At 31.0% G+C, this 10,271-nt stretch overlaps 1 long non-coding RNA gene across 1 annotated transcript; it reads left to right on the top strand.

The window, feature by feature from the left end:
• The first annotated feature begins 370 nt into the window (after positions 1 to 370).
• Positions 371 to 10,001, top strand: LOC129299631 (uncharacterized). Its single transcript, XR_008590605.1, has 3 exons — positions 371 to 574; positions 944 to 1,203; positions 9,391 to 10,001. It is a non-coding gene; the product is annotated as an uncharacterized LOC129299631 (long non-coding RNA).
• The last annotated feature ends 270 nt before the right edge of the window (positions 10,002 to 10,271 follow it).

Raw genomic sequence — 10,271 nt, 5'->3', positions numbered from 1 at the left:
GGGCGTTTTGGTAAATACACATAAAAATTTAATTACATTTAAGCTCTCTAGGACTACAGAATAATTTATATAATAGATGGGATTTTAGAGTATTTTTTGTTGTTGTGCGAGACTTTTAAATAATTATCCCTGAAAGAAAAATCACAAAGTATGAATATAGCTTATTAGAGAAGGAGAATTTTCAGGGACACCAAATTTTATTAGTTGGATTGGATTACACGAAACTTACTCTATTTGACACGCAAGTAACGTGTAATTTAAGAGCTTGATCCGAAACTTTGCAAACAATTGTATTTAATATTTATTATTGCCTGGTCTAAAAGTATTAGATTTGCATTGGTAAAAGAAATGCGATGTGGAAGTCCTTGACATTGACATCGTAGCAACTTTCGGCAAGACAAATGACTCAGATGGTCTCTGCTTCCTTTTTTAATCCTTGAGGCCGACCTATTCACTTTCGGAGGAGCTGACCGCCTTGGAAGAGACGGAGCTTCAATTGCAACATTCCAGACAAAGTGAGGCGAATCTTCAAATGGCGTATGGCGGTGTAAACGGCCTGATTTTCTCCATATGGGTAAGCAAATTCTAGTCTCGAAGAGTTGCATCTTTACTAATTATGAGTGTATTTTTTCCATATGGGTATGAGCAGCTTGATTTTATGCACAACGGTAAGTATATATGACTGTGAGAATCGTACATGCAAGTCTTAGGTTTCTGATTTTGAAAAACAGGAATAAATGATTGGTTAATCATATAAGGAGATGTTTTTCCTGTTGTATACATCTTATATGTGATGACGATAAAAGGAATGGATGTGTTTTGGAGCATACAAGTGGGTTCTAAAGCATACATATTTCTTGCAGTAATGTACTTTCTTTAAATCATAGTCTTCAAGATTCTATATGAAGGACTAAGGAGCACTTATATGTTAATTTTTGTGCAGATTGTGTATGAATCATTCAAGGGATTTTAGGTAAAATACATCAGAATCCAATATCTAAGAGATGAAATGAATACTGCATTAACTAACAGGGATTGAGTGGAAGTTTTTTTAGTACAGGGAAACCAACTTTAAAATAGAAATGCGCTAGAATGTTGTATGATTAGGCGATATGAGGAATAAGCACCAGCTGAAAGATATGAAGAGTAAACACCAGCTGAAAGCTCTGCTTCCTGAACACAAATGCTGCCATTAAGCATAAGGTACAAAAAACCAAACCATTTAAATAATATAATACAATTGATTATAAGGATAGATATATCGAGATGTAGAAAATTTTCATTATAATTAGTACGCATGCATCATATTTTAGTTATTTGAATTAATTTCATGAACCCAAGGCTTTGAAGGTGACAAAAAAGACATACAAGTTATTGTAGCTAATATTTTTTTGGAGATGATGATGATAAAGGAATGGATGTGTTTTGAAGAATACGAGTGGGTTCTGAAGCATGTATATGTCTTGCAAAAATGTACTCTCTTTAAATAATAGTCTTCAAGATTTTATAATAAAGAGCACTTATAGGGTAATTTTTTGTGCAAATCAAGTTTGAATCATTTAAGGGATTTCAGTAGAATGCATCAGAAACCAATTATCTAAGACATGAACTGAATATTGAATTAACCAACAATTATTGAGTTCAATTTTTTTTTTTAAACACTGGAGACCAACTTTAAAATAGAGTTGCGCAAGAAGGTTTTATGATTACATGATATAAAGAGTAAACACCAGCTGAAAGCTCTGCTTCCTAAACACAAATTCTGCCATTAATACATTTGATTATAAGATGGATAGCTACATCAAGATGTAGAAAAATTTTAATTAGCACGCATGCATCATATTTGAGTTATTAAAATTAATTTCATGAATCCAAGGCTTTGCAGGTATTCAACTTGTTAGTTTAGGATCACATTTCAAGGATAGGTTCATTTTATGAGTTTTTGTGAAGTGGGTTTCCATCAAAACTAAGTTTATTGGAATTCAAGTGCTTCTTTAGTTAAACTAAGATTGTTGCAAACATGGTGTTTGAATGCTAGAATTATATCAGTAGTAACCTTTGGAAAACTCATGTGATAAACATGTGAGGATGTAGTGATCTAATTCTATGAGATTTTTAAATTTTGGTGCAAATAAATTTTAGATACGACTTTTGCGGGATTTGAGATCAAATGTCTTGGATCTCAATTACTAAAGTTAATTATTGTAATAATAACAATTTGTTTAATTACCAGTAATCACCAATTTCAATTGCAGAATCATGGAGATTATTTTCAATTGGTTATTTAAATCAAATCATTTAATTCCCACCTATTTGATTCATAACTTCACTCATAGGGCATCAACCTTTAGTCAAAACTTTATAATTAATTTTTTCAATGTTTTTCCTAATGAAAATAGTAATTAACAGTATTAAATATTAAATAATATCTTAAATATGGCGTTATTGTTTACAATTTTCTAGTGTTTGACTTTTGCATGTTTCCAAAGTGTCTTTTTTTAATGTTATACATTTACTTGCAGATAATTCATAACAAAAAATGATGGAATTACAAATTAAGATTTTAGATGGTGTTAGTAATTAAGATAATTGTTAACACATTCATTCATTGTAGATAAATCCCCCCACCCCTTGTGTTTTAGCTTCTTTAATTAATGTTTCCATCTAATCCAGGCAACGGCAGATGATTAGGAATAGTCTCTTGTCGTGGCCAATGGTTTTGCTCTTCACTGGACAGTGATTCAATTGACGTGCTGATTCAGGCACTGAGTATTGATCATATTCTCTCCTACTGTTATCGGCTCAGCTTCTACCATTTTACTTTTTTCAGCCTTTAGATTTTACTTCATATCCACTGATCTTCATTGCATAGTTCTCCATTTGGTTCCCTCCTCATTCTTAGGAAGATACATTTGTGTGTTTTCTTGTATAGCATGAGTGAGTTAATTTAGTCCTAATCTAATTGAAAATTCCTCTAAACTATAGAATTAGTGACATTTTGCTTCCATTGGATTTTTGGATGACCCTCTTCTTTCGGTGATCTCTTTTTATCAGTATTGAATAACAGCTATTTGATGTATTGCTTTTGTGAAAATGATTTTGTTTGAAGATGATAACTTGTTGATGAATATGCACATGCAACATTCATAAAATGATTTGTTTTCTCAATTGTTTCATTCATCAGTATAAGCATTCTTACTTTCTAAGTGGGGAAATCCTAAATACACAAACTTTAATTTCATTTTCACAAATCATATATATAGATGTTGAAATCATGAACTAATTACATGGGCTAGTATAAGATTGAATTTGCTTATGATATCTAGTATAAAATTTGGATTTTGTCACTTGTACCGATGAAAGAAAGGAAAAGTCAGGTCCTGCACGGGACATACGATCAGTCATTTATAATTGTTTAACATTATCAAGTTTAGTTTTGCTACCCTTTAGTAATATTCGTTATCTTTTTAGTATTGGTGTTTGCCTTCTGTTAATTAATAGGTGTTGTCTCTTACTATAGATCGATAGAGTATCAAGTGATCTTAAGTAGATGTAAGATTTTGGCTTTAGAAAACTTGCTTTTGTTTTCAATTAGTAATTATGGATAATAAATCAGACAATACATCTATCAAAATGTAAGTCAAGGCATTATTTATGTATAATATGATCAAGTTGAATATATAGAGGCTTTTAGTGAATGACAAAAGTTTATTATCATTGGCTAAGCTACATTTTGAAAAATTTCTTTGTAAACTACATTGACAGTAGAGACCCTTGGATGTAAATTAGTATCATGAATTAGAATTTTGAGAACACCCCTAGACCTAACTCTCGACAAAGCTACATACAACTAACCATGTGAGAAAACAGGCCTCAGTAAATATATCCCAACTCTTGACAATGATTGTCCTTGACTCTTGTTTATTGTCATTGCAAATGAAAGTACTATTAAGAATTGTCGTCGATGCATAAGGAAGGGTAGGCTTCCCTCGAAGGGACTTAAATCCATATGATGGACATAAACTTCCTCACCTGGTCATAAACCATTTAGTGTTAGTCCCCTTATACAATGGTTTCCCAATAATGTTATTTGCAGTCTTGTTCCATTGCAAAGACTATTAGCTTGGTTGATATTCTGTATAAGCATGACTTGAACACCAACTTTAATGGTTAATTTGAGTAGAGCCATGCCAGAACACTCAACTGTGTTGAGAAACTTAGTGTTGTAGATGTCATCAAAAGAATTTGAATCTTGGTCATCCTTGCAAATTGTGTATGAACTAAAATATGTCACTTCTTCACATGAAGATTTTGAATAGATATAGTTATTTAGCTTATGAACAACTTCAAGTGTTAGAGCTAAAATTGCTCGGTCTGTGAAAAAATTTTCTTCTCTATAGTTCTCTTCTAATGTTAGGTAAGTAGTTTCAACAATCGTCTTCAAAGGATTTGAAAATTATGTTATTAAGAGATCATGAGGTATATTTATTTTTGAAACATTATCATTTTCTCCTCTAAATGTTCCATCCCCAACACTAAGAAACCAATCTAAAAAGGTTTTGATCTTGTCCTTGTCTAATGATTAGTTATATGTACTCAATCTCATGTTTTTTTATCAACTTGTACATCTTACAATAACACCAGAGATATGAAGAATTTATTAAGGTATTAACAACATTTGCTCTATCACTGCTAGTAACATTGGAAGAATCTGTCTAAAATCACCTCCAAGCACAACTACCTTCCCCCCTAAAAATTTGATCACAATGCATGATATCTTTCAAGCTTTTATCAAATACCTCTATATAATATTTTTTAATCATAGGAGCTTCATCTCGCATAATGAGATCAGTGTTTGAGAGAAGAGTTGCAATAGCTGTACCATGCATGATATTACATGTAGAATCTTCACTTATATTTATGGGGATGGAGAACCTAGAATGAGCTGTTCTTCCAAAAGGTAGTAGTGTTGCCATAACTGCACTTGATGCAACATGTAACACAATCTTTTTTTAGACCTCATGTATGCTATTAGAGCATTCCACATAAAAGTCTGACATGTTCCCCCAAAACTATACACAAAGTAAAACCTACCTTTTTTTCCTTTACAACTTTTATGATATCATCATAAATTATCCTCTACTCATCTGTCATTTTTTTCTCAAATGTAGTTCTTTTTTTGATGTATTCATTTGAGTTGAAGCTTAATTCTTCCATTACCAAATGATTTTGTGTGTCATAATTAGTCACAATAGTAGGCTTAGGCAATGTAGGATAATCATCAAGTGATCTTCCATTTTGAAGGAGAATCTTGTTTATTTCTGAGAGTACTGCATTTTGTCTATCTTCATCTGAGAACATAGAACATGTAGCATTGAGATATATATAAGAAAACTTCAACCTCAGCATGACAATCAAGGTGATAATAAAATTAAATTTAAATTAGTTAATATTGTAGTGATTGAGGTATTATTTCTTACTATTAAATTTAAATTTTGATTTAGATATAAATAATCGACATACGAGGGATATTTTAAGTTGTGGTTTAGATGTAATGTCCTGTATCATACTGAATTCCGATGTGGAGTAGAATATGTCCTCATATATTAGATTGGAAGTTTCCTTCCAAACCTTTTTTGGCTAGCTAAGACAATTACTTAGCAACATGTTTGCAAAGAATCTTCTTAGGTAATGACTAGATGCCCAAATTGAGGTCTTTTTAATTCCATCAATGTACTCTTGATTGTCATCTAATAGTCCCAAAGTATAGCATGCAACTCTGTATATTGGGTATACTACATCATTAACTGTTTTGATGTCTTCAAAAGATGTTGGCCCTTTTACTTTCGTTAAAAGATAGCGAATGAGAAAAGATTCACCCTGTGACAGCAATGCATGTGTAATTCTACTAATGGAGAATCCTCTTTGGCATGACCTTCATTTCTTTGTTTTCTTATCAAACACATAATGAGCGAGGAATTCTAAATAAGTTAGAGATCCTGCCATTATGTCATTCGAATTTGAATTTTTCTCCATCCAAGCTAGAAACATAGTTTCTCTAATAGTATTTTTATACATTAAACTTGAACACTTGAACTTGCCTTGTATATGACAATTTGCTTGTTTGAAAGATGGTAGCTTAACCTCTCCATGAAAGGGTACTTGTGGTAAATGTCGTAACCAAAAATTCTCCATGCTCCCTCACAGGATGAAATGTACCTACAATTCAAGTAGTATGATATTTCATCAAATATTGCTCTAGAGTTGTTGTCATTGTTGTTATTATACATCCCTGCTACAATCATTCCCTTTGCTAACATATTTGAACAAATACTTAATTAAAGTTGGTTGATTAGTTTTCTCAACATTAATATGAGCTTAAAACATCTTCAGCAACTTTGGATTGTATGGGACAATAAATTTGTTATCTAACACAACCCCTTTCTTGACAATTCTTCTCCCATCATTCCTCCTTCTATAAGTTAGGTAGCCTTTGTCATCAATAACAGTATGGTCAATAAATTTTTTAAGGAAGAATTTACTACATCTTCCTTCCTTCATGCATAAAGATCTTGAATTCACTTGTCCACAAAGGTCTATGAGTCATGTAGTTGTTGACTAAATTGTACAAAACAGGGTCCTCATCTTTATTAGGTATTTTATCTGAGATGATATTGTCAATCTCCTCAACAGTGTTCATTTTGTCTTTGTTTTCAAGGAAAAGTATAATATGAGCATATGGTAAACCTCTCTTTTGGAACTCAATGGTGTAGATATCTAGCATTATTTTAAAAGTTATATTTCATATGGCTAATGATGCATAATGTAACATGGTAGGTAAATAAGAAAAAGCAAAGTATGAGCCAGAAAGGTTGAAAATGTACTTGCTTTTACCATGCCAATTTTTTTTCCTTTATAATTTTCATAAGCTTGTTCAATTTGAACTGGAAAATCCTGCACAATATATCTAGATGGTCATTTACTGATAGGTTAGTTTCCTTACAAAATCTCCTAACTTCAAGCTATGCCAAATTGCAAGTGAATGTGATGAATATGTCTAGGTACCCAGCCCATTTATAGATTGTCATTATGAAATGGTAATTGTTTGTCATGTATCATGTTCCACTAGTGAATGATAAAGTAGAATAATCCTTTTTCTAGTTGCAAATGCTTCGGTTTCCCCTCTAAACAATGCATTGGATAGACCTTGGTACAAATCTACCCTTAGCTCACTTTGATGATTTCTAATGAAATCCAATCTTTGACTCTCCATCATTGTATAACCATCAATGATGAAATTATTGTAGAAGTCTTCTCCCATAAAGAAGCAAGGATACCTTGTTATCCATATCCATCAACCTATAACAAAGGTACTCTCTTATGGAGAGTGTCTTCTTAGATGTGCTTGCTAGCCTTTCCTCTTCATGCATTCTGGATTGTAGCCATTCTTTCCAAAAGGAAAGAGTAAAGGATATTGTAGAGGGAGATATGACTGTGAATTTCATCTATTATTTTCAATTGGCCTCTCTTCTCAACAATTATACCTCTCTTTGAGTATGTTTCATCAAAATCCCTAACCACAAGAGTCGCTACTTCTGAAGCAATAGGCAAGTTGAAATTCCTGCTTTCTATATCATTATTTCGTATAAGGCATAATTTGGCTATTGCCTTTGGATTTTCTTGCAATATGTCTCTTGCCATTTTGTATTTTTTGACCAGTTCATTGTATGAATCTAAAACCTCCTTTATATAACGTACAATTTTAGCTTCTTATGCATCATCCCTTGAATTCTTACTGTAAGGGAAAATAAAAAATGTTACTTTAGAGTCTAAGGATGCAATTAATTCATGATAAGCAAATTAATTGAGAATTAAGGTAATTTTTAGATAATGAATTCACCTGACAGCATTAATCCTGTTTGAAATTTCATTATCCATATCATATATGTACAGTTGGGAATAGATTGGTGGTGATCCAGTTTGTGGCAAAAGACTTCCTAGGCGATGATAATGCTGAACAGAAAAACAAATGTATATAGACTACCCCTATTATTAAGGGAGTGATTAATCTTACCACCCATAGAAGTGAAAGAAAATATATTATTATAAGCTCTTATGTTTTCCTAGAAGTTTTTAGAGTATTGAAAATGCCTATTGAAGTATAGTTTATACAATTCTTGTGGTGGGTCCTTAAAGTGAGGCACTTGTATCTTCCCATGACAGCAACACATTGAAAATATTAGAGTAACTTTACTTAATGCTCATTTAAGACGTTCAGATAACCACATTTTGGCTCCACAATGTTGACAACTATAAATAGGGTCTCCATTGTCTAAGTATTCTAAAAATAAATGGTTGGAAAGTGATAGATAAAATCATGTACTGTTAATATTGAATGCTAAAAGCTTTCAAAATATGACATTTTATTATAGAAGACTGTAGAATACCTAAAATGTCTTCCATATTGCCTTTTATTTGATAATCCCATTCTAGGTCCACATTTTGGTCACAATCTTGTTTTTCACCATTGGATCCTATAAGATAGATTTTGATGTATAGGGAAATAGTTATTAAGATTGGGTGAATGATATAGGAAACTCCAAGCGTATTATTCAATTATTTGTATGTTCTAGGTACCCATATGAATTGAATATCCGAAACTTTATTATAGATTTGTTGTTAAGTTATTGAACTTTTGTGTCATTAAAGATTTAGAAACTTTGGTAGTATGATGATTTGGATTGAGTTCTTCATGAATAGCTTGATTCATCTCAGCTGCAGAAGAACTTTGTATGGCACATGGTGTGAGAGATGAAAGATTGATTTTTCCATGTTGACTTTTCTTTTTAATCCTAATGAAATATTTGCAAGAAGACTGCATCTCTTGCTTTTGCTTAAACTATTTAAAGAATCTGTGATGATCGATATAAGATACATGAGTATGTTTATCCAAATTAGTCAATGTTGAAAACTTTAACGAGTTTTTGAAAGTATATAAATACCATTTGAGATGTCTTGTAGAGGTGATCTATTGACATTAGTTCTTTCTTGATGATCATCTTCTTCAGGTGTCTGGAATGTTAATGAAGAATGAACAAACTATGGACTAAAAATTAATTGCTTCTTTGTTCTGTTGCATGACATCTCTTGAACTTCAGTTAAGGCCTTTGTGTTCTTTACTGTAAAAGGTTTTAATCATGTTGATTACACTTACCATATATAAAAAATTGAAAGTGTTTAAAATAACAATAATGACAATAAGTCATGATATATGTTAAAGATTATATTTTGAAATGTAGTATTAGTCTCTGTGTCTCTAAGGTTTTTAAGAAAATAAACATTTCTTTGTGGTCCATATGCATGTAATCTAGCTGCTTTCCTTTTATGCAGGATTGACTTCAAGTAAGGATGAGAAACTTCTCTTACACATGAATAATATGACATAAATAGATAATGATGCATTGAGGAGGTGGCTTAAAGATTGTAATAATACCAGCAGAGTTTGAAAGTTTGTCTTAATTGATTTTTAACTTTTTTAATATGTCGAGATAGTGAAAGGTGATCTTTAACTTTTTTAAAATCATTATTATTATAATAATGTGATAGTTGCAAAATGGTTTTAGATGGTTTGTGAATCTAAATCCACAAATTTGTATTGCCATTTGATCTTATTTTTTGTCTTGAACATTTGTGTAACATAACTATTTCATTAGTTGAACTTTATGTTAAACAAAAATAAAGTTGAGGGTACCAATCAGCTTTTTCATTGGACAAAAGCTTAATATTAAATAACCATTACAATATCCAATGTGCATTTAAAAAGTTCATAAACATTGATAAATGGTAATTTTATATATTTTTATCCTTTTAATTTAGACTTTTAAATATTTATTTAAGACTAATTGAGTTTAATTAGATATTATTTGATTTTATTAGCCAATATTCAGTTTTAAAATTTTAACTATCTAAATTTATGATTTTAAAAGATAAATTATATCTTTAATATTTGTGCACAAGTGCTATTTTATTTTATTTTATTTGTACATATCTTCTAAATTCAATTTGAAAGATATCAATAAAGATTATTTCGAATAAGAAGAATATAGGCATGCTTGGAGATCAAATCAAGAATTAAATCTTTAAAATTTAGTTTAAATTTATTTTGGATAATTTAGTGTAGTTTTTAATTAGGGTTATTAGTGTAATTTTATCATTTTATTATTAGCTTTTGTATGCACTGGAATGCATCATCAATTTTATATATAAAGCAA

The sequence above is a fragment of the Prosopis cineraria genome, unplaced genomic scaffold, assembly GCF_029017545.1.
Source record: "Prosopis cineraria cultivar Desert tree isolate PC_DT_omini unplaced genomic scaffold, ASM2901754v1 PC1237, whole genome shotgun sequence".
Lineage (NCBI taxonomy): Eukaryota > Viridiplantae > Streptophyta > Magnoliopsida > Fabales > Fabaceae > Prosopis > Prosopis cineraria.
Note: the sequence above shows the minus strand (reverse complement) of the source record. Positions and strands in the feature narration are given on the sequence as shown.